Genomic DNA, 24,258 nt, shown 5'->3' on the forward strand with positions numbered 1-24,258 from the left:
TTTTTAATCCATGAATTGTTCCCCCCATTAGACTGTGCACACCTTGTTGACAAGGACTGTGCCCTGGTCATCTCTGGATCCTCAGTGCCTTGTATAGAGTGTGTGGCAAATAGTAGCTGCTCAATACTTACTGAGTTGAGTGATTGGACCTCGGTTACAATCTGGGTAGAAGGAGAGAACCTTTGCTTCTCTCTCCCTCCTCCCCCAACTGTGCCAGGACTGGTGATTGAAGCTGTAGGGCCCTTCCTGTCTTTGATGACTATACATTCAAACCTTTTAGTGGGACCACGGAAAGTGGTGGCCAAGTCCCTGCGTCCGGGTATCCCTCCCACAGCCGGATGCAAGTATGGGAAGACTCCTTTGGAGACAGGCTGCTTCAGGGCCTCTTTCCACTCACTTCAATCTCCAACATCATCGAAGTTCTCACTGTTGACCCTGAATTCTTCCTGCTCCCACACAAGTCTTGTTTCATCTTACTCTGTTCTCAGAGAAGATGTGTTGTAGCCTAGTGTGTGTAAGTGTTCCTCAGCCCAAAACAAAATATAGAATCTGTCCTCTTTTAGGACCAGTGTTTCCCCCATCTGGACCTTACTTTTCTTATATTCTACTTCCAAAACCAGTCTCTCCCAGGAAGTCTTCCTTGGTTAAGCTAACCATGCTTCAGTTTTCACCCACTTCTCACCTCTCTTCCCACAGCACTGCCCTTTGTACTTGCTCCCTGTACTGTTTAAGTGTGGGTTCTGTCTTCCTAACCATACTGCAGAAGTATGTGCTGTTTTAAGCAGTCTTGATAAATGATTATATCTTATCAAATTGACAAGAAGAAAAACACACACACCCCAAAAAGAAATTAGAGGAAGCTTGTTTTTCCTTTTTTGCTGTAACAAATTAGTGCTAGCAAGCTCCTTGGCGCTATGAGACAAGAATTTTATTTTTGCGAAACATTTCAGGACACATAAAGTATGTGTAAATACCCAGGAGTAAAGACCATGTCTTTTATTTGTGTCATTTGTCTAATTCCTTCACTCTATAGGATTTCCTTAAAATCAGTGTTCATTGCTTGACTTAGCTTTGGCTTGTGGTCCACTGAGATCCCTGGATTCTTTTTAGCCAAAGAGTTATGCCAGCCATGTGGATGTAGGTAGGAGAAGGACCTTTAAGTGAGACCCATGGGAAGAGGTGGCTCTCCTGGGCCTCCCTCTCCATTGTGTGTGTGTGTGTGTGTGTAGGGGGAGGCAGGGCAGGGGTTTGATGGGGAGAATAGAGACAGATATATATACTAAGCTGGCAGTCGCAGGCAGGCATGGGGGAGTGGGGAAAGGGGAAGAGAGGAGTCTGGGCCAAGGCCAGAGGTGGCTCCCAGGGGAGTCCTCAGAGCGGGCAGCCGGACGTGGCTCCATCCTTCCCGCCTGACGGATGGGTCTGTTGCTCAGGCACAAGCTGTCAGGCCAGGCCGCTGCCAAGGCAGAACAGTGGCGCTTCTGTGCGCGCTACACTGTGCGCCTGGAGAGAGGCGCCCGCCCCGGAGGCGGCAGAGGGAATGATGGAGAAAGCAGACGTCTCGGAGCAGGAGCCGTGAGGGCGGGAACCAGGAAGCGTGTCTGCCTCCCCCAAACGAGGGCACAAGGGGGTTGTTGGAGACCCCTCAGGTGTTGGGGGTGCAGTGGGTGGGAGGATGGTCCGGGGTCAGCCCATGGGGCCGTCTGGGGGTTGCTGTTGGCCTAAAGAAGAGGCTGAAGGAGGGTTGGGGTGAAGAGCTCAGTCCTTTGGCCATAAGCCCCCTCCCCTTTAACAACAGGAGCCCGCGTCTTCAGTTACAGATGTTTGTTTCCTGGTCACTCAGAAACCTCCAAGCTCTTCTTCCCCGCCCCCTCCGTCTTCGCCATCTCTGCGGGCGTTTCCCGCAGCCTCGCCGGCGCTCCGCGCTCTCGCTCTGACCCGGGATCCACGAGGCTCCGCCATCCGCCCTGGCCCAGCTCCGACCCGCCGGCAGCCGCCTCCCCCTCAGCGTTAATTAAAACTTGCGAGATGAAGAGGCTGGCGCGGGCGGCTCCGTTTTATTTGCAGCATCTTTCATGCTGCTGACGATCGTAAAGGGCTTTAATATTGAAATATGGGCCATTTTCCCAGCTCCAGCCCTCGCCGCGCGCTCCGCACAGCCCCACACCCAGCCACACCGCGCTTGATGAAAGAGCCCCTGCAAATCCATTAAGAAGAGATAATTGAAAACTCCGGGGTAATATTTAAGGCCGCGCGCCGACGGGGCGGAGGGCTCGCCTGCGCCCGCGGTGCCCAGCGGTGCTGGTGCGCTCGGGTCCGCGCTCAAGGGCCTTGGCGGGGCCTCCTCACTGCGTGCCTCGCTCCCAGCTCTCAAAGGGCCTGCTCGGCGCTTCCTGGGCTCTGCCGAGGACGTGCCTCGAGAGACTCTTAGTTCCATAAAGAGTGACAAGTCACACAGGGACCAGTGTCCCCAGTGGACGCCACAGCTTCCCCGCTGGTCTGGCTTGGATTTGGTGCCCTGGGCACCGCATTCCCTGTGCCTACCATGTCCCTCCAGCCCTTGTCCACACGGGGAACTGCTGTTCCTCCATTAAAACCAGCCCAGCCCCATCCACAGTAACAGTGGGTGGAGTGGAGTGGGAGTAGAGTCTCATCAAGGCGACCACGAGGTGGTCTTTGTTGCACCTGGTGCTGAGGACACAGGGTTTAGGATGCTGTTCTATGTTTGTACGTTTTCAATCTTCCACAACAAAAATGTCTAGAAAGCAGCTCAAGTATCTCCCTTCCACACCTCCCTCTCCTATAAAAATGGGCTACCTGTTGCCATGCCCATGATTGTCCTCCCCGCGCTGTGTTGTCATTGCTGTTTACAGTCTGTCTCCCCCCGCCCCCACTGGGCTATGACATTTTGAGGACAGGGATCAGGTCTAATATCCCTCCTTAGCCCTTGCTCGTGGCTCAGTGCCAGGCATATAACAGGTGCTCAATAAATGTAATTCAATTGGCTGCTGCGTCCCTAGAGGCTTCCAGGGCTCCAAGGTGGGGATGCCAGCACGTGGGAGCAGAGGGGCGAGTGGGGTAGAGCATGGAAGAGGACAGGGTCTGTGAGGCTGGGGGCTGCACTGGGGGTCATGTCCGTTTCCCACAGTGACTGGCTCTAGGAAGTTCCCAGAATAGGGTGGAGGGAGGGCTGAGGACCCTGCTCTGCACTGTGGGGTAGGAATCCTTAGGTCTCTGCCTGAATCTTTTGGCGGGGGTGGGGGTGGGGTGGGGTTGGGGTGGGGGTTCTCTATTCCATTTGGCTCACTCTCCCTATCAGGTCAGACTTGACAGAGCACCCATATGTGTCTTGGGTGAGGGGCGGGGAGAAAGGAGGGGAGGAGGTATTTGAAGACCTACTTGTGCAAACAACATGAGTGATTCAGGTATTTGCACCAAATCCAGACTGGCCCCTACCCTCTGCAGGGCCTCTCCTGATCACCCCTCTGTCCCAGACCTCCACATGGTGCCCAGCACCCTGCTGGGGGTTGTACTCACAAGAAGACACCATTGAGGGAGGGGCTGTTCTGACTCAGCTCCCATCCCCATGTTGTCCCTAAGGGCACAGTTGCAGGGTCATCCCCTGCATGGCCATGCCCTTCAACTCTCCATTTGCAACTCAAGGACCCCTTGTTAGAGCCACAGAACACTGAGCTGGAAGGGCAGCAGAGCATTGGGCCTAGCCCCCTCCTCACATCTGTGGGCGCCGAGGCCCAGAAAGGGCACGTATGTGAGGCCACTGGTGGCAGCGCCAATGCTCTGTCCCAGCAAGTTAGTGGCAGCGTTGGAATTGGAATCCCAATCTCCTCACCTCCTTAAATACACACAATTAGTATTTGAAGTGTCTTTTGCAAACTTTATCTCATTTAAGTCTTAGAAACCTATGGGATTATTTCATATAGTTTCGTCTACAGATGAGGAACCAAGGCTCAGAGAGATTAGTGATTTGTCCAGTCACACACTAAGTAACAGACCCAGGATTTGAACCTGATCTTGATTGGCTCCAATTCCAGTGCTCACTTCTCCAATGTTCACTCCCCCGACCCCAACACATAGACATGCAGCCAAGCTGGGCCTGTTTCCCAGACACTCACCCTTCTTCCCTGGGCATCTGCAGCCAGAGGTCTTTCTCTCCTCAGCCCACTTTCCCCTCCTCAGGGCAGTGCTTTCTGCCCCAAATGCAGGGGGTGGGGTCCTGCTATGGTCCATGGACGAGCTAAAGCCACACAGAGCCTGGTCTCCTGCACACAGCCCAGCTCCTGTCTGTGGCCACCAAGGCCTCAGCCATAAATCCCCAAGTCTCAGCTCATAACCATTAGCAAGCGATTGGGCTCATCAGGACGCATTTATGAGACTTAGGTCAGATAAATGGATTGCCGGAGGTCAGAAGCAAGGGATCTGCTCGCCTTGCCTTGCTTTAGAGGTGTCCCCAACCACCCAGAGGCGGCAGATTCCATTTGACTTGCAGCTGAAGGTAGAAGTAGGGGTGTTGTCATGGTGGGTAAGGATGTGTCCCCAGGCAATCACCCTCTTGGAAGGAAAGGGCCTGGAGGTCATGAGGGCTAGATACACACACATACACACACACACACACACACACACACACGTACGAGACACCTGCACAAATGCATGCATACTCTCACACCCCTTCTCTGATTCAAATCCAAACTCTCAACCCTGCCCACCTCCATGATGTCCTCATACTGTTCCACCTTTAAGGTGTTACCTAGACTGTGCTTCTCAAGTATCACTGTACATACAAATGATTGGGGATCTTTTTTTTTCTTCTTCTTTTTTTTTAAAAAAATATGGAACGCTTCACGAATTTACGTGTAATCCTTGCGCAGGGGCCATGCTAATCTCTGTATCGGTCCAATTTTAGTATATGTGCTGCTGAAGCGAGCACATGGGGACCTTGTTAAATGCAGATTCTGATGCAGCAGATCTAGAGGGGATGCTGAAACTGTTTTTCTAGCCAGCTCTCAGGTGAGGCTGATCTGCTTGCCCAAGGATTTTAACCTAAAGGGATAGGAGTTTTCAGAATGTGGAAGAGTGGGAGTGGGCAGTGTGGAACCCCGAAATTCTGCTGTGCACACCCAGGTGACTGAGCCGCTTCTAGAAAGCTGTTCCCTCACTCCACAGGGCTCTGTCTTGCCCTTCAAATCTCAGCACAAATGTCACTTCCTCCGAGAACACTTCCCTGACTGCCCAATGTAATGGCTCCCACCCCACCCCACCTGTGATTACCTCAGCCCTCTTCATAGCAGATATCACAACTTGCATTTATTATTTGTTGAGAGCTGAGACCTGAGGATTTACTTAATTCTTTTGTCTGTCTCACCCCCTGAAACGTAGGGTCCCTGAGTTCATGGATCATGCCTCTCTCGTGTTCATTCATTAATTTTCAGCACCCAGTGCCCTGCACGCAATAGATTCATTCAGTAAATATTGCTGAGTAAATGAATAAGTGAAGCACTTCCATGCTAAGAAGTGGTGGGGAAGGAGTATCTAAATCAGGAGATGAGGCCATAGGTGATTGGAGAAAGCTTCTTGGAGGAAGGAAGAGAACATTGTGTGGAGCCTGAGGAAGGATGATCCAAGGAGAGTGGGGGGAGGAAAGTGCATCTGGGTAACAGATTGGCCCCATGGGTCCCGGCTGACATGGAAGAGTCTTGGAGGAAAGATCCTGGGGGGTGGGGGTGGGGGTGGGGTAAGAGGGTCGGTGCTGCAGAGTCTTAAAAACCATGGAAAAGCACATGGTCCTCCCCAGCCTCCTGGGCAAGGAACTTCATTTATTTATTCATATTTTGCTTGATGAGTTCTTATTGAGCCTCTATTACATGCTAGACATTGTGCCGGGCGCCGCATATACAGGGAAGAACACAGCAGATCTGATTCCTGCCCTCATAGAGTTTATAGTCAACCAGGAGCGACTGCCATTAAACAACGTAAACTGTTACAGTTGGGCTAAGTGTACAAAGGAGGAGTGGGCGATGAAGGTGTGATGGATGCGGAGAAGCTTCCCTAGGGAATGAGTCACCCAGAGTCCTCGCTGGTCCCCTTCCTGCCTCAGTGTTCATTCTGGGCTTTTCTGCATTCCTCGGCACTGCCCCTTTAAGAGGTGCGACTCTTTCCTGAGCAAAGGAGGTTCTGGGCACACAGCCGAGCCTGCAAGGTTGTGGGCTATAAATCAACACTGGCACTCCCTTGGCAGTGGGCTCTCCTCCGAGCTACCCAGATGGCGGGCAGGCCTGGGGCTCTAGGGGCAGCCAGGCACACAGGAAGGGGGAGGTGGGCAAGGGAGCTGGGCCTCAGGCCCCAATGACAGCTGCCCACCTCTGTCTAAGAGCCTTGGGCCAGAGAAAATGCCAAGGTCCTTCTGTGCCAGTCATAGGGACCTTCTGACTCCTGAGTCACAGGCTGGCATGGGCCTTTGGGATCACTGCCCTCATCCCTGCCCGTGACCCAGGCCTCACAGACATCCTCTTAGACCCAACACCATGGCTTCCTTTTGGGGGTCACAGTCTGCTCGAGCACTCAACCTGGAAGTTCTGCCTGTGGTCTGACCCTCTTCCCTCTTGTTATAGCCAGAGTTTTTTTACACGCTCTGAAGGACAGCAGCTTCCCATTGGTGGGGGCTTTGGGGCTATGGTGGTGTGCCCCTTTGCTTTCACTCTAAGCCTCCCAAAAAGACAAGATATGATTTCTCAAGGTCAGCTGGAGAGGGTGGGGGTTACCATCCCTCAGCCACCTTCACAGGTGCTATAACAGAGGGAACATATGTCGCTCCCACCCCAGAGGACAGTGATGATGTCTCAGCAGCCACAGCCCCACCGAGTTGGGCTCAGCAGGCCTTGATGGAATCAGAGTCAGCCTCTCTCTGGGCCTGGGCCTGGGCCTGGGCCTGGGTGGTGTGTGGAGGGGTGGGAGCAAAGCCTGGAGACCTCACAAAGGAATAGACAGACTTGACTGCTCTCCCCTCTCCCCCCACAAATAGCCAACCATGTTCCTAGAACAGTGGAAACTTCCTGTCACAGACGACAATAGAGATTTCCTGGGGTGTTCTTGTCCGCAAATTCTCCTGTGAAAAGTCAGAGCTCAGGGGTCGTAGAGATCCTCTTACTCACTCGTTGTCCAGATGAGGAAACTGACCCAGAGATGTGCACCCAGGTCTTTCCGCGGCCGGTTGTTTCACCTTCACCACACCTGCCTCCTGGACAGAAACCCTGAGCCGCCTCTAGGCAGGATGCATTAGGCTCCAACGGTAATACAGTAGATGGAGGTTAGATAACAAGTAGAACTTTCTCAGAATAGCAGATGACAGAAGAGCATGAGAAGCAAAGTAATGAAATTGTGTTCTCCAAATCAGTGGGGTGGGGGCAGGAGGGATGGAATCAGGAATCAGGTTGGAATATTGCAAAAAATATGGAGAATGGCGAAGGGGGCTGGCATGGACCCCAGAGCGGGGCAGCTGGGGTGGGGCTCCTGGGGTGCTTCATGGGGACCTCCAGCCTTCGCCTAGCCCAGTGGTTGGCAAACTCATTAGTCAACAGAGCCAAATATCAACAGTACAACGATTGAAATTTCTTTTGAGAGCCAAATTTTTTAAACTGAAACTATATAGGTAGGTACATTGTTATTAACTTAATTAGGGTGCTCCTAAGGCTTAGGAAGAGCCACACTCAAGGGGCCAAAGAGCCGCATGTGGCTCACCAGCCGCAGTTTGCCGACCACGGGCCTAGCCCAAGCTTCTGGGTTTAAAGTCAGGCCTTACCTCAACTGATTCTCTTGGCTTATTCCCTGCTCTCCTGGGATAGCTTATGGGGCTGCCAGAGTCATTTGCCGTCTCTAATTTGTGTTTAAATTAAAGTTCCCACAAACAAGGGCTTAATGTGCTGTTACCAGGAGCTCCCAGGCCCCCCACAGCTCCAGAAAGTTGAGGGGCTGGGAGGAAGAGGCCATCCTGCGGGCATCAAGGCTGATCCCACTGGGCACAGGGCCTGGTGTGGGTGACGCAACTGGGTGTCTCGGGTCCTCGTGCTCTCACTAAAAATGTGGTTTCTGGGGGCGGGACAGGGTAAGTCATGCTCACAAAGGGCTTGGAGGTCAACAGACTGGACAAGGAACTGCCCGGTGGCTTGTCACTCTTTTTCAGGACTTTGGGAAGAAGGCAGGGAGGAGCGCAGTAAGAAGAGGGCAGGGGGTGGAAAAGAAGGCACGAGGCTCCGTCTTTAACACTTACATGTGGTGTTCCCAGCGCTGCTCCTAAGGCCCTTCTAACTACAGACTCGCCCAACTGTCTGCACAGCCCTGAGCAAGGTGGTTTTCTTTATCAGCCCCATTTTACAGATGGGGAAACGGAGGCACAGCGAGGTCAAGGGACATGCGCAAGATCACACAGCTAGTCAGAGGTGGACCCAGGATTCACATCCATCAGTGTGGCTCCAGATTCCCAGTGCTAATCCTTGATCACAAAGTGGGGCATCTCTTAGATTGCCTGAGCGACTCAGGCAGATGCATCTCCTGCCTGCTCCCTCTGTCCCTCTCTGAGCCACTTTCCTCAGCTATAAAAGGAGGGTAAGGTACTTGGTGAATTAAGGGGCTAGGAAGGCCGCTGTCAGAGCGGCCAGCACAGGGTGCGCCTCAGCAGCAGTCAGCTTCCCTCCCCTTGGCCCAACCACAGTCCTTCCTGTAGCGCCTGCCTGCACTGCCTCTCCATTCTCCCTTCCAGAGCTGGGGCCAGTGGTTCCTCATCTGTCAAGGAAAACCCTCAGTTGCCGCTCGTTCACTGGTGCAAACCTTCTCTCTGCCCTTGGGAGCGCCTGGAGGAGAAGGGTAACAACGCCAACCCGAAGCCCCAAACTCCTCTGACCCCTCCTCTGCACCCAAGCCCATCGGGGTTCCAACAGGAAACAAATGACACATTCAATAGGGCTTCCCTGAAGAGAGTTCACGACGTGACAATTTTCAAGGCGTGGACAGAATTGAGGGAACCAATAAGGGCTGATGAGGCGTCAGGAAGCCCTAAAGGGGCAAGAAATGAAATAGTGTCACCAAAGCCTGATGCTCGAGCTGGGGTCCGGGGAGGGGCCACCAGCAAAGCATAGGTCATTGGGGAACCACAACCCCTGCCAGGGAGTGGGGGGCAGGCAACACGTAGCCTGGCTCCTCTCCCTTCCCTGCCAGGACCTCTGTTGGCCAAATCCAACTGGAAACTAGCGGTGAGGAGCAGGGTGAGGTAGGTGGCATGGGCAGCCTCGGGGCCCAGGAGACACAGGGCCACACAGGAAACCCCCACTTCCATCAGGGTGCCCTCCTGACCTGGAGCCTTATCTCCATGGCTTCCTGCCACCTTCGTCGCTGCCTACAGCCAAGTAGTGGCTAATTGGGAAGGAGATCCAACACTCCTTCTTTGACATAAATGGTCCAGCTCACAAGGAAGGTGGGGTCAGGCAGAAAGAAGCCTGAGGAACGGGTTGCTGGGCATGTGGAGAGGCTAAGGGAGGACAGCATGGGGTTAGTGATGTCAAGTGGCGGTGCCAAATGACTCCTACCTCGGTATTTGATACAAATCACCGTGACGTGGCTTGCACCTTCCTCTCTAGCCTGAGCCCTGCAGGGCAGGAATGTTGCCTTGTCCATCGGTGACCTCTAGCTCAGTGCCTCTTAGGTGCGATCAGAATTTGCTGAATAAATAAGTGGACAGTGAATAAGAGAATGAGCAAGCCTATCCACAGCTCGTGTGCACACCCTGGGCCCACATCAGGGAGCGCTGTTGAATGAATGACACACCAGTCTCCTACACAAGTTTTATTTCAATCATCCACACCTCAGAGTTTCCATGCAGTCACTGGACGCAGGGGCCCACCTGTGTCTGCGAACTGGCCAGCGCTGAGCGCGGATAGCCCTCGTTCAAATGTGCAGTGACTTCACTTGGCTCCTCCTGCTGAGGGAAGAGGGGAAAGTGACTTCATTTCTCACAGCAGACTTTCTATGAGCTCTTTCTCCGGAGAAATCTTGATCCATGGCAAACCGCCTGTGGTATTCCCGGCTGGAGCCCGTGGCAGGAGATGGGAGGCGGGAGTGACAGTGCCAAGGAGGCAGCTGAAGGATCATCACCTTGGGAGCCACAGCTCTGGCTGGCTTGTTCCAATGGCCCATAAAGACTGAGGGGAGCGGGGGAAAGGGAGGGGGTCACCAGGAAAACAAACGGGAGTTCCCCGATGGAGTCCCTGTGCCAAGCCCACCTGGTGTAGTGATTCTGCACAGACCCTGGGGCCAGGCGGCTGGCTTCATAGGCCCTGCTCTGCCACTTGCCGGCTGTAGGACCTTGAGCAAGACACTTCATTACTGTGCCTCGGTTCCATCATCTTAAAAAAATGTGGATAATATTAATCCCTACTTTATACGATGGTGAGGAAAAGTAGATGAGTTAATAGTTGTGAAATGTTTAGCAGAGGACATGGTCTATGGTAAGCCCTACATAAATTTCATTACATAAAATTGAGCAGGACACTTGGGTCCTTGCCCCACAAACTTTCTTTTTCGGTAATAAGCCCGGCCTTGGATACCTCCTGTTTCTGTGAGAAGTGAACTAACGCATGTGAAAATTATAATGTGCTAAAAGTGTGTTATTTGTCATCAAGGTCAGGTCAGAGGCCTGATTTAGCAGGGGCTGGGGATGCTAACGGGCTGTCAATCGTCAACTCCTGATTATCTGCCTGGTGGAGGTCCCCTTCTTGTCAACATCATCCGCTCTTTGGCTTGTTCAGGCCTTTGCTTGACAACATCCAGGCCTCGTGTGGTCTCTCCCACACAGCGAGGGCTGGAAGGAAAAGGACTGTGAAAGCAAAGCTGGTCCTTCCCTTCCTACCAAGAGGCAGGTACAGCCAGCGGACCCAGCCCCGAGAGGAGCTGGCACCTCCCTCAGCCCTCCTTGCCATTGGGCAGGAGGGAAGGGACAGCGCAGGGGCCAGACAGGGGAGGTGGCCAGCTCCCTCTGCGCCGGGGCCTCAGAAGGAGATGCACTCGTCATGCAGAGCTGGGACTGAAAACAAATGCACACCCCAGAGTCCGGACCAACGTGCTTCCATGTACTGCTGCCTGTGTGATTTCAAACAGTTACTAATCTTGTTGAGTCTCAATTTTTCTCATCCTCAAAATGGGGATAATTATACCTAATTCAAAGGGTGAACATTGGTGAGCTACATACGTCCCTTGGTACTTGCCTGGTCCAATGAATGGTAGCTATTAGCTAATATTTTGCATTGTCTGCACACCGTCCCCTCTGAGGGATGGAGAAGTAAGTGCTGTCGTCCAGGCTAGAAAGGGTAGTGGCTGCAGAAACTGACTCATTACTCAGATTTGTTTACATTTTCTTGCTGGAGCACATAGTAAGTATTCATTTGTTCATTCATTCAACAAATGTTTACAGAGCTCGTGCAACTCGCATTCTTTGGCTCACTTGTATTTATCTTACCCGCATCACTAGAACTGCAAGGTTCATGAGGGCAGGGGCAATGTCTGTTGGGTTCTCCAGATGTTCAATGAACACTTGCTGAGTGAGTGAGTGGATGAAGCTCAAAGCAATTTGCAAGACAGAAATGGGCCGGGCAAGGAGGTGGGGCCGGAGGCCTGCATTCTGGGCTCAGTCAGGCCTCCAAGACAAACCTTTCCCTTGACCCTGGAGCCTCCACAGACCTCCCTTCAGCTGTGAGATACTGGAGGATTGCTGGGGACCAGACTCAGGGAACCAATTCCCCAGTGGGAAGACATCCATTCATCTACTTGGGTGTGTCTAAACCCCCCGGAGGAGGCTCTGAATCCTCCAGTCTGAGTAATATAGCAAGTGATGAAAATAACAACTGATAAAAAGAGAGAAGTTATATAGCTGCCCCCTCGGTAACTTAGCAGAGGGAGCAATAGTCCAGCTTAGTGACCATCATCAACACAAAAGAAGACGTGACCTAAGACCTTGCTTTCCTGGATGTTGGGTGCTCCCACATATAAGAAACACGCTTGCCTTGGCCAGGTGGCTCAGCTGGTCAGAACATCATCCTGTACCCCGAAAGTGTTGCAGGTTTGATTCCCGGTTGGGGCACTTAGCTAGGTTGTGGGTTCGATCCCTGGTCAGGGTGCATATGGGAGGCGACCAATCAATGTTTCTCTCTCTCCCTCCCTCCCTTATTCTCTCTCTAAAATCAATAAACATATCCTCAGGTGAGGATTTTTAAAAAAAAGAAACCTTCTTGGCCACAGAGCTCATTCTATATGATTCAAGCTGCCTAGAGATAGAAGAGTAAAGGGAAAAATCATAATTCCCAAAAGATAGGAACAACCCAAATGCCTATCAACTGACAAATGGGAAAACAAAATGTGGAACAGCCATACAATGAAATGTTAGTCAGCTACAAACAGGAATGAGCACTGACACATGCTACAGCCTGGATGAACCCTGCAGACATGATGCTGAATGAAAGCGGTGAGTCAGGAAAGACCACATAGTATGTGATTCCCTTCATATAAAAGTCTAGACTAGAGGAAGCTATAGGGACAAAAAGATTAGGATTTGCTTAGGGCTGGAAGGAGTTTGGGGGGAGAGGGTGAGGGAGTGATAATTAAGAGGCATGAGTTTCTTTTTGAGGCGATGACAATGTTCTAAAATTAACCGTGGTGATAGTCGCACATATCTAGGAATATATTAAAGTCACTGAATTCTACATTTTAATGATGAATTGTATGGTGTGTGAATTCTATCTCAAGAACTGTGTTTTTGAAAAAAGAGAGCAGGGCGGGGGGGGGAGCAGTTGAGATGGAGCAGGAAGGTGGCCATCAGAAACAAAGCCCAGACACTGCGGGTCCTGGCTGCCCCCAAGCCAAAGCCTGCGGGTCACAGGCAGTGTTATGGCAGCCCCGAGGGCATGGCTGGGGAAGATGAATTGTCCCCGGGCGGTGTGGAGCTGGGTCCCTTCTCCCCTGACAGCTCCCTCTCTGTGTTTTTTCTGGCACAAGAAACATTCTGTCTTCTTGTATAAATAGGGGAAATTTATGATACTGTTCCCCCTTCTCCCTGGTGGGCTACTAGGAAGGGAGGAGGGAGATGTGGGAAGACTAGAGGGAGTCAGAGGGATCCGGGCCAGCCTTGGCTGTGGTGCTGGCTTTTCTTTGCATGTTTGACCATCCAGATGTGGAGGCAGCTGGAGAAAAGGTGCCGCCCATTCGTTTCCCCAGGCCCAGGGAGGCGGGTCTCCGAGGCAGATATCCAACTGGAGGGACACAGGGGAATGAGGAGATCATGACTTGGCTATCCCAAAGCATGATCGCAGGAGATACAGGCCCCCTTGCCTGGTTTGGGTTATTTTTATTCTTGTGGATTGGTCAGGCAGCGGATATGGTGCGAAGAGAGCTGGTCTTGGATTCAGAAAATCAACAGAAAAACTAAGTGTGTGACCTTAAGAAGTCACTTCCTCAGCCCTGGCCTGGTGGTTCGGTTGATTGGAGCGTTGTCCCGACACCAAAAGGTTGTGGCTTTGATTCCCAGTCAGGGCACATCCCTAGGTTTCAGGTGCCATCCCTGGTTGAGCGCTTCAGGAGGTAACCAATCAGTGTCTCACATCAATGTCTCTCTCTCTCTCTCTCTCTCTCTCTCTCTCTCTCTCTCTCTCTCTCTCCCTCTCTCATCAATAAAAACATATCCTTAAGTGAAGATTTTTTAAAAAGTCACTTCCCCTCTATTAGCTTCATTATAATAAAAAAAATGGGGGAGGGTTGACATTATCAGGGGTTTTCAAACTGGTTCTAGTGTGTGGTCCTTTCCTCAGATAAAACCTGTGTAGCAACCCAACATCTAACATGGTGTCTGCCAAACTTCTTGGGTTGAAATGAGGGTGGGAGACGCCCAGGCCCTGTGGTGACTATGAAGAGGCTTGGCCAAGCATAGCATGATCTCCAGGGTCCTTTACATCTCTGCCCTCAAGAAGAGATTTGTCCCATGGTGAAGGGTTTAAGCTCTGCACGCTCTGTGGGTTGGCATCCCAGGTCTACCACCTACTATGTGTCCATTGACATGTCACTTGTATCTTTTGGGCCTCAGTGTTCTCGTCTGTATATTGAAATAATAGTGATGCCTATCTCAGAAGACTGTCTTGAGGATAATAATATTAAATAATATGTGTAATCTCTGGCACTCAATAAATGTCACTATAATTATTCCATGATCTGATGTAATCCAGCTGGTGGGTTTGAACTGACAAATCGGTGTGGAAAGTATAATAGAAAGGATGATGGCTAAGCTGCTATAACAAAAAGGGTCCAAAACACAGTCACATCTAGAAAACAAGTTTATTTCTCACGGAACAGTCTGGAAGGGAGCAGTCCTGGACAGCAGGCAGCTCTGCTCCACTTGGTCGGTCAGGAACTTGGGTTCCAATCAGATTGTGGCTTTGCCCCCTCTTGGGGATTTCGCCTCAATTGCAGTCAAAGCTCAGGCTCAGGTGCATCTGGTTGAGCTCATAAAAAGGAGAACTTACCCAGCATCTTACGGCTTTGATATTACTCGGCTCATATTCCGCTCTGGCCACACCTTGCAGCAAGGGCAGCTGGGAGCTGGAGTATCCAGCTGGGAGGCTCTCTGTCCTCATGCAACAAGGAGAGATGGGACTTTAGTGGACAACTGGCGGTCTTAATCCAGGGCTCAAACCCACACCTGAGCTGCCCTCTTTCCCTCCCCTCCCCAGAGTCCACAGCCCAGAAAACAATGTGATCCCCAATGAGGTCCCACCATCCACCCTGGGGAAGTCATTGGAGGCCTCGCTCCAGAGAGAATACCCTTCCACCCATTTTCCTCACTAGGCTGTGAGGAAGGTTTCTGTTCCACTGCCTGCTGGCCATCCGCTCGGTCTCATCACACTCTCTAACCCTGTTCCCATCAGTAGGTGTGACTACACATGTGGGGAGGCAGGACGACCTGAACTAGGATGGAAGGCAAGACATGCTTTGCAGGCAGCCCAGCCACGGGTTTCTGTGCCAGGCAAACCCAACGTGTGGCCCGAAGTGGGGACTAAGGACTCTTTCTTTTGGACACAAGAATGGAAGTGCACTTGTCAGGGTGGCTGTGAGAACTAACGGGGATAATGAATAAGCGGGAACACAGGAGGCTCTCAGCACGTGGTAACTGATTTCACTTGGTGCCGCCAAGGCAGACCCCAGGCAAACCGGATTCATCTCCCTTGGCTTCACTCACGCAGCCTCTGAAGAGCCCTTTCTTCCTCCCCTTCCTCGCCAATGCACCACTCCCCGCCCCTTCTTTATTGGTATCCTCATTCCTTTCCCATCTGAACCCTGATCTACACTTTCCTCCTCCAGGAAGTCTTCCGTGACTGAAACATTCCCACTTGGCCTCTTCCCACCCCTACTCCCCTCCCCTCCGTCCCCCCCCCCATCTTCCCATTGCCCTGTGGTTCTGGCCTCATTCTGGTTCCAAATGTACATGGGTCTCACCTCCCCCTTCAGAAAGTGTACAGCAGTGGAAGGGAGTTAAGACTGGTCATCAGGCAAATCAGAGTTCAAATCCCAACTCTGCCACTTTCATAGCTTTATGTCTTTGGCAAGTCACTGCATCAACTTAGCCCTGTGTTTTCTTCACCCTCTCAAGTGGGGTCACGTGTGTGGGGGCTGGCCCATACTCAGAGGGTGTTTAGTAAATGTCAGTCTCTGCCCAACCTCCCCCAACCCACACTGCAGAGGTGATTCTACCAAAGGGAGCTGTCAGACCAGGAAAGCAATGCCCCATCACAGCCCTCCCAGGGGAAAGCACTGACCTCCCCTGAAGTCTGTGGGCACTGGCAAAGGATCACCAACCCAAGAACCAGAACAGAGGCCGGGGGAGCACTCACTCCCAGGGCATCCCAGCTCCCAGTCTCACCCTCCCTGCCCTCGCCACAGGCAGCCCAGTTGTTAGACCAGATTCAGGGATGGATCTGATCACAGTCTCAGAGAATCCACTGAGCTCTCAGCTCTCAACCTCTAAGAGGTTCTATGCCCCTATCTCCAACCTTCTCAGACCAGAAAAGCAACATCAATGGTGAACTATAAAAAAAATATTTTAAACAATAACAACTAACGATTATATAGGGCTTCCTACATGACTGACATGGCTGTAGGCACTTGTATTAACTCATTTAATCCTCACAACAGCCTCTGAGCTATTAACTCCATTTCCCAGGCAGGAAACTAAAAAAGTGTGGAGAGGTTGGGTAACTTGCCCAAGGTCATGCAGCTAGTATAAGGCAGGACTGAGAGTCAAAACCAGGCAGCGTGGCTCCAGAATCCATGCTGCTAACCACTGCGCTATAATAAGAGGTAACACTTATTTTTTAATATATTTTTATTGATTTCAGAGAGGAAGGGAGAGGGAGAGAGAGAGAAAAACATCAATTGATCGGCTGCCTCCTGCACGTCCCCCACTGGGGATCTAAGTCCGAAACCCAGGTATGTGCCCTTGACCAGAATCCAACCCGGGACCCTTCAGTCTGCAGGCTGACACTCTATCCACTGAGCCAAACCGGCCAGGGCAAGAGGTAACATTTACTGGTGGTTTCTATGTGCCAAGCATATTACATGTATTTCACCTAATGCCAAATGCCCCCCTGAGATAGGTACTATTATCATCATCCCAGTTGTACAGATCAAGAAGCTTAAGGCAGAGAGAAAAGTTAAGCAACTTGCCTAAAATCACACAGCTCTACAGCTTCAGAACCCCTACCTGCCTCGCCTCACAACCCCGCCCACACCCCCAGCTCCTCCTTCTCTAGGCGGGGTTTTCAACTATCAGCACCTTCCTTTACAAATCTGCTCTACCCCCACAGCTCACAAACCTTGTCCTCCAAGTACTCCAGTCCACTTCTGTCCCTTCCTCCCAGCTTTCCCTCCAGTCCCTCCCCTCCCCCTCAATGTCTCCCACACCTTTCCGTCCCTCTCCCTCTGCCCCCTTCCCCCCTCCCCCCAGCGCCAGCTGATTCAGATGAATTTCACCAGAGAGATCATCAGAGTCCCCCACTGCGCCTTGATCTCCCACCCTGGGGAGGCACCGCAGTGGCTGAGCTGTAGAGTCAGAAATAAAGTCCTCATTCGACTCCCCCACCTTCACTTCCCATCACTCATCTGGGATGCCAGAGCGAAGAAGGGAGCTAAAGTGCAGAGCATTCATTTAATATTAACAAATTGAAATGAATTCTTTTAATGCCAATTAACTTGGAGCGGCCCCTTATTAATAGTAATTTAGATTCATACTTGGGAGAAGCTGGGACGGGGGCTGGGCTGGATGTGCCTGGAATGCCAATGAGACAGCCGGGACTGAGCACCGGGAGCGGCAGAGGGAGGAACAGTGGCGGTTTTACTTCTGCCCAGTTGGGTCCTGTTTCCCTCAGAGGAATGAACAAAGTCACCAGAGGCAGGTCTTCGGGGAACAGATTACTCTCGTAATTTGATTTTTGTACCTGCAATGACTCTGAAGAGGCTGAAACCATTTAATGGTTTATTTCACTAAAAAGAATGTCCTCAGACCTGGGATGTACCCCAAACTCTCTTAAGCCAGAACTCACTGGCAAGAAGGGATCAGTTCTTTCTCCTTCTTTGTGTCCATTCAAAGCCAGGGCCGAAGATCAAAATGGGGCTTCCCAGTCCCTGCCAGCTCCACCTCAGTCACAAGTTAAAAAAAAAATTTGAGGAGGGGGGCGCTAAACATTGAGTGTCTCTTCTGGGAATCCTCTCCCAGGAGGGAAGAGCCCCAGCAGGCTGACCCCAAACTGATAGCTTATATTTAGGGGAGAAAATATATCTGCTTGTACTTTCCCTAAAATTTAGGGGAAAGATGAGAATTAATAATTTAACTTTATGTACCAAAGAGTTGCCCAGAATAGAGCCCAGGAGAAAGAGCTTAGAAAGAGAACAGAAATGCTGCTCTCCCTGATTCTGCTGGCTTGGGGGGTCAGACTAGAGGTGCCCAGAACTAGAGCCCCGAGTGTCGCCTCTAACACAGTAGGACATTTTTTTCTTCCCAGACATCCCTCTCTGGCTGGGAGGGTGAGTCACATCTGAAGGTGGGAATTGTGGAAGTTGACAGTGGGGTCTTGAGATGGAGGAGGCCGCAGTGCAAAGGGGATTAGGGAAGGAAATATACAAAAGAGTGAAGTTTATAAAATGAAAACTTTCGGAATGGCTTAACATTCGAAAGATCAACGAACAGATCAGATTTTAAAAGGAGGTAAAATACAGCACAACAAAAATGAGACACAATAAACAAAAAACGAGGACAATATATAAAACGCTTTAAGTAAATTGTTCTTCAAAAGAGGAGGCGTTGGAATTAATCAAAAGAGACCTTGTTCACACCCCCATAGAGTTTCCCAAACAATAAATTCGTTTACAAAACAAAAAGAGGAATGAACACAAAACTAACTCTCGGGCCACCCATGGAGGAAAGAAATCAAGGAGATTCGGTAACAGCCGAAAAACTACTGAGGGAGAAGAAAAACAAATGAATAAACTTGAAATCTGTTAAGTGATTGTAAATATTGAAATTGGAAGATGGGTTGGAGAAAGGCGTGAACTTGACATCATTCGAGAAATTAAGCTTGCAAAAGCATAAGGTGCAACTCATCCCCAAAGAAAAGTAAACTTTCCATAAGTAGAATGCTCCTCTCCAAAAGAAAGGAAAACTTCCAAAACGTACCACTCACCCCCCCCCAAAAAAAGTATATTAATCTGAACTTAATCTTTCCCCAAATCTGAAATAGATTATACAAAAAATACAAAAGAATTGTGTGTGTGTGTGTGTGTGTGTGTCAACTAAGAGAAAAACAAAATCAGATTTAAATTGTCCAGTGGGGTAGGAAGGGACGTTGTTGGCAGGTGCCAGAAAAGATGGGGGAGGAGTGTCTGAGGGCGAGGGACCCGCTTACCTTGCTCTGGAGCCGCCGCCCGACAGAAGTGGCCTGCGTGTTGGGGGAAAGGAGGAACAGGGCATCTGGGTGTCCCTGGGCGAGTGAGGAGAGTGGAAGGACTGGGGGTACCCTTCTCCCCACTTCCGCCCGCCTCCCTCCGGTACCCAGGCCGGTAGAGCTACTGAAAGTTACAAATTGCTTCCATTATTAGCTCATCCCGGGCGGCCTGGTCATTGGCCAGCCTCGGACCACGTGGTCCCTCGTACCAATCGATCGACTTTCTAGTTGCAATTCTCTGTCTGTCCCTTGGCTCTGAGCAGAGAAGGGGGGCGGGGGGAGTGGTGGCGCGGGGGCTGGGGAGGGGCTACGGGGGTCTCTTCGCCCCCTCCCCGCCTTGTCCCAGCCCTGAGTGCCGCGCCAGAGGGGTCGAGGGAATGTTGTGGGCCGGGGCACACCCGGGACGACACAAACTGGAGGAAGCGAGAAGCGTCACCCAGGACCCAGGGCCCTCTCCTCCCAGTTCCCCGGCGCGCCAGCCCCGCTGAACACTCCCTCCATAGCGCCCGCTCCGTCCCGGGCAGCCCAGGGCTTACGGCCTGACCCCTGGCCCTGGACGCTGGCATGTTCCCTCTCCGGGTCGCTGCTTCAGCCTCCACTTCGGGGAAGGTGCACCCGACTCCTACTTCCCTGGGGCGCCTGCGCCCTCGGGGGCGCCCTCCTCACCCCGACGGCCGAGTTCGCGCTCCTCCCGGGACCGTGGGAGAGCGCAAACTTTTGAGCGGATAAAAACCAAGAGGAGCCGGTCGGGAGCAGGTGAGTTGGGCCCTGGAGGGCTGCGCTTTAGCCTGAAAACAAGGTCTCTCTCTCCCCGTCTCTCTCCTCCTTGCTCCATCCCGTCACCCTGCAGGCAGACCTAACCTGCCCACCTCGGAGGGACAGGGCCGGGCTCGGGCACCTGTCACGCGCGTGGGGCCAGAGCAGCTCTCCTCCGGGTTTGAGGGCCGCTGGCCGCTTCTGAACCGGGAGGACGAGAGAACTTGGGGCCTAAAGACCCAGAGAGTCTGGGAGTGGCTACGTCTGTCCCCAAACGCAACTTGCGGGAACTTCAGAAAAGTTTTTTGAAGGGATGCGCAGAAGGGGGCAGAGTTGGGGGTCTGAGGTTTAAAGTGAGAGGGGGGCGACCTGCTTCCTCTGTGGCAGAAAGGGTGCGTTTGCTGGTTTCCCGCCCAGGGCTGATGACCGAGGCAGGAACCCCCGGCGGTCCCGAACCTGCTCGCCCCACAGGCCCTTAGAGACGCTTAGAGATCCCCCGGGGGGCCTCGCTGGAAGGGAGAGAAGTTCTGGCTGAGAAAGCGGCTGCCGACTCTGCCGGGGCGGGGGGCGGGGGGCGGGTACCGGCCCAGAGCCTCCGCCCAGGACAGCCCGGCCCCTGCCGCCCCGGAGCTTCCCCTGGTTTTAAACCAGGAGTGACACGGAGAGGGGACAACTCCCACATACCTTCTTCTTTTAAGTCCAGTTTGACTCAGACCCATGTCCCTAAGACGGAGGCAGGGGAGTGCGCCCCCGCCCCCAGCATAACCCCCCACTTTCTGCAGCTCACAAGGAAGGGCAGGGAGAGCCCTCTGCCGTCCAGGGGCTGAGGTCTCACCCCCCCACCCAAAAAAAAACTCCCCCGAGGAATGATGGAGGGGGCTCTGCAAAAGGGAGTCAAGGGCAGAGGGGGCGTTCAGAGGGCACAGCTGAAATGGGGGGCCCGGCCCCGAGTGGGGGTGTTAGCTGGCCGGGGCCAGCGGGTGGCCATCTGGGAAAGCAGGGAGGGCGGGGGCGCGGCAGGTGCAGGCGAGGCCCGCGAGCTCTGAGGCCGGGCCGGGCGGGGAGTCTCCGCTGCGCCCGCGCTTGGCGGTGCAGCCCCGGGAACCGGCAGGCGGCAGCCGCGCATTTGGGCCGCCTTTTGGGAAGGCCCGGGGGAGGCTGTGGATCCCAGGAGAGACCGTCCCCACGTCCACACCGTGCTGTCTCTGGGGTTCCCACGTCCACACCGTGCTGTCTCTGGCCCGACCGAGCCCGCGCCTCCAATTCCAGGGGCCGCTGGGCCCTACTGTGTCAGGGGCTGCAAAGCTGCCAGTGCGCCCAGGCCTTTGTTTTCGCTGCAGCCGGTGTTTTTCTGAGGGTGACCCGGCGCTGCCCCGGCACCTGCTCCTACGGGCGCCCGGGTTTGGGCCTGCCTAGCGGAGGGGTTCAGGAGGCCACGGCCAACACTGCCTGAAGTGTGGTCTACAAAACCCTGGGCCTTGAGAAGGACAAGTCCAGGGGCAACGGGAAGGCGACCGATAGAACTAACCTAAGCCCTTCCTTTCCTCCCACCTTGCTACCCTGCGCACCCCTCCACTCAGAGGCGCTGCTGGAAGATCTCACCCCGCCCCATCCCCAAATTAACTGGAGCCGCCTGAGGCCTCTTTTGCCGCAGCGGAGGCGGCTGGCTGCGGGCTCTGGGTGTGCAGGGAGGCACCTGGCTCTGGGCTCTGCCCCTTCCCTCTCTGATGAAGCCAATACCTTCTGCCTCCCCAACACTGCCTCTATCCCTCACCCCACAAGCTATGGGGTTCTCTCTCCTTTACCCTTTCCTTTCTTCTCTTTTCAATTAGATTGGCAGTTTGGCAGTTTGGCAAGGCTCCCCGGAGCCTGTAGTGGGGAGCTGTGGACCCCTCCCTGACCTCTCAACTAGGGGAACAGCGCCATTCCTGAGCCTTTGAGACTGAACCCCAAGTTGAAGGAAGATGAGAAAGAATGGCATGAAGGGTGGCTGGGCTGACACAGGACAGAAGCCCTGACTTGGGGAGGGGGCTGTTTCATGCCGTATGCCTGCTGCAGAGAGAGGATGTAGAAACAAAGGAAGAGAGAAAGGAGGTCAGGGAAACAGCACAATGGACTAGAAAATTCGAGAACAACAAAGAGAAAAAGACGGGTGAGGGAAGAAACCATTTGAGAAAGCCCTAATGCTGGGATAGAGGAGGGGTCCCCTGGAGGGCGGCTGGGAGAGAGATGAAGGAATATTGACAAAGGACAGAACGAACAAGCGGGATTAGTTAGTTTTATGATGAACAAAAGCAGAAAGGACATAAAGAGAAGGAAAGAAAGAACAAATTAATAAAAGGAGGGAGCTAGAAAGTAAAAGAAAAGGGAAGGAAAAGAAATTTAAAAATTAAAATAAAAAAGAAAGGGAGGAGAGAATGAGAAAGGAGAATGAGAAATGAGATAGGAAAGATAGGAGAAAGGGTAAGAGGAAGGAAAGGTCAAGGAAAGGAAGAATATAGAGAGGGAAAAGGGAGAGGTGCGGCAGAAAGAAAGCAAAAGAAGGAAGGGAACATAACATAAAGATACAGAGAGAGAAAAGGAAAGACAGAAAAGGAGAGAGAACAAAACTGAATTAACGTGAAGGGGAACCCACTTGGGAGGGGCAGAGGCAGGGGAGGCACAAGGTGAAGAGTGGGCAGGGAGAGGCCCCGTGGGGTAAGGTAGGGACCAGATCCCCCCACTGTGCGGTACCCCAGGCAGCTTTGCCCTGACCCACCGCCACCACCGTTACCCCAGCGCCAGGGCCCACCCAGGCCTCCTGCCACCAGCTTCTCCATAGAAGCAGCTGACCTAGCTCCTCCTGCCTCAGCCGGGCGAGCGGTGAGGCTCAGCAGGTCAAGGTCTAGTTCCCAAATCAGCACAGGAAGCAGAAGAGGCAGTTGAGAGAGGGGCAGGCGGTGGGCCCCTCTCCTAGACCCAGTCCCCTCTCCCGCCACCCCTAGTGCCTCCACTCTGACCTCGCTGGCCGAGGCTGACTGCAGACTGGGCTGCTTTGTTCTTGACTCTGAGAACTTAGGCCTCCTTTGGCCACATGTTGAATGGGCTTTCTGCACAGGAAGGTCCTTCTGGAATCTCGGTGAGCCTGCCTGTGTATATGCAGGTGAGAGAGGGGCGAACACAGGCCTGGTCGCCCCTGGGAAAGGCATCTTCACTTTCTTCCTTGTGAGAAGGAAGTCTTCCCCCTTTGCCATCCTTCTCTCCATCCCGGCCTCAGAGACGCCTCCAGGCCAGGGCTTTTTTCCTCTCCAGAAGGGCTGGGATTGATCTGTAAAGCGCTTGGCATGAGTCTTGCAAGTGCTGGAGGAGCCAGAGAACCTCACTCTTGAAAGAGAATGAGGACATTTCCTACCAGGGCAAGCGGACTTAGATTTGCAGTATATCTCACTGAACTCATACACACACAGAGATTAATTGGCAAAGTGGCTTTAGATTCAGCTTGTGGAGGAGCTCAGCTTGGGGTCGCTGTGTGTCTGAAGCGCATTGGGCCTGCACTCCACACCCAGTTCAAGTGCTGGGGGGAGGGGGAAGGGGAGAGGGAACTTCCCAGTTAGAGCCAATTAGATCACCCCTTTGTTTTTCCAAAATGGGATGGGGCAGGTCACTGAGGTCAGCCAGGTCTTCCAAGGACAGTGCAGTCCTTGAGGATGTGCTAAAGGACCCCCAAACCGGCTGGAAAGCCATGTCCACAGGACACCCTGCAGTTCCCCCTTAGGGGGCCTCAGTCCTGTGCTTCCCAGCACTGCTTATTGCTCTTTCAGCTTTCCTCCCCTGTTCTTGAGCTTTTTGCCTTCCTTCCTTCCTCCCTTCCTCCCTTCCTTCCTTCCTTCCTCCCTCCCTTCCTTCCTTCCTTCCTTCCTTCCTCCCTCTCTCTCTCTCTCTCTCTCTCTCTCTCTATCTCTCTATCTCTCTCCCACCCTCCCTCCCTTCCTTTCTATTTCTCTCTCTCCATCTAGACCAGTGGTTCTCAACCTTCCTAATGCCGAGACCCTTTAATACAGTTCCTCATGTTGTGGTGACCCCCAACCATAAAATTATTTTTGTAATTTTGCTACTGTTATGAATCGTAATGTAAATATCTGATATGCAGGGTGTATTTTCATTGTTACAAATTGAACATAATTAAAGCATAGTGATTAATCACAAAAACAATCTGTAATTATATATGTGTTTTCCGGTGGTCTTAGGCAACCCCTGTGAAAGGGTCGTTCGACCCCCAAAGGGGCCGCGACCCACAGGTTGAGAACCGCTAATCTAGTCCAAGATGGGTTCTTGTACTATCTTTGTATCTCAGAGGCTTTGTTCTGAGACTTTTAGACAAGCGAACATGAGCCCCCCAGAGTTCATTATGTGGTTGCAAATATTGGGATTGAAAGTAAAGGGCAAAATGATGTGGAGTAAGCTTGCTGTCAGGTGTGGGATGAAC

At 52.5% G+C, this 24,258-nt stretch overlaps 1 non-coding gene across 1 annotated transcript; it reads right to left on the reverse strand.

The window, feature by feature from the left end:
- Positions 1-4,841: 4,841 nt before the first annotated feature.
- LOC111827418 lies at positions 4,842-4,945 on the reverse strand. The gene has a single exon (XR_002830971.1). It is a non-coding gene; the product is annotated as a U6 spliceosomal RNA (small nuclear RNA).
- Positions 4,946-24,258: the final 19,313 nt, after the last annotated feature.

The sequence above is a fragment of the Myotis lucifugus genome, unplaced genomic scaffold, assembly GCF_000147115.1.
Source record: "Myotis lucifugus unplaced genomic scaffold, Myoluc2.0 scaffold_160, whole genome shotgun sequence".
In the NCBI taxonomy this organism is placed as follows: domain Eukaryota; kingdom Metazoa; phylum Chordata; class Mammalia; order Chiroptera; family Vespertilionidae; genus Myotis; species Myotis lucifugus.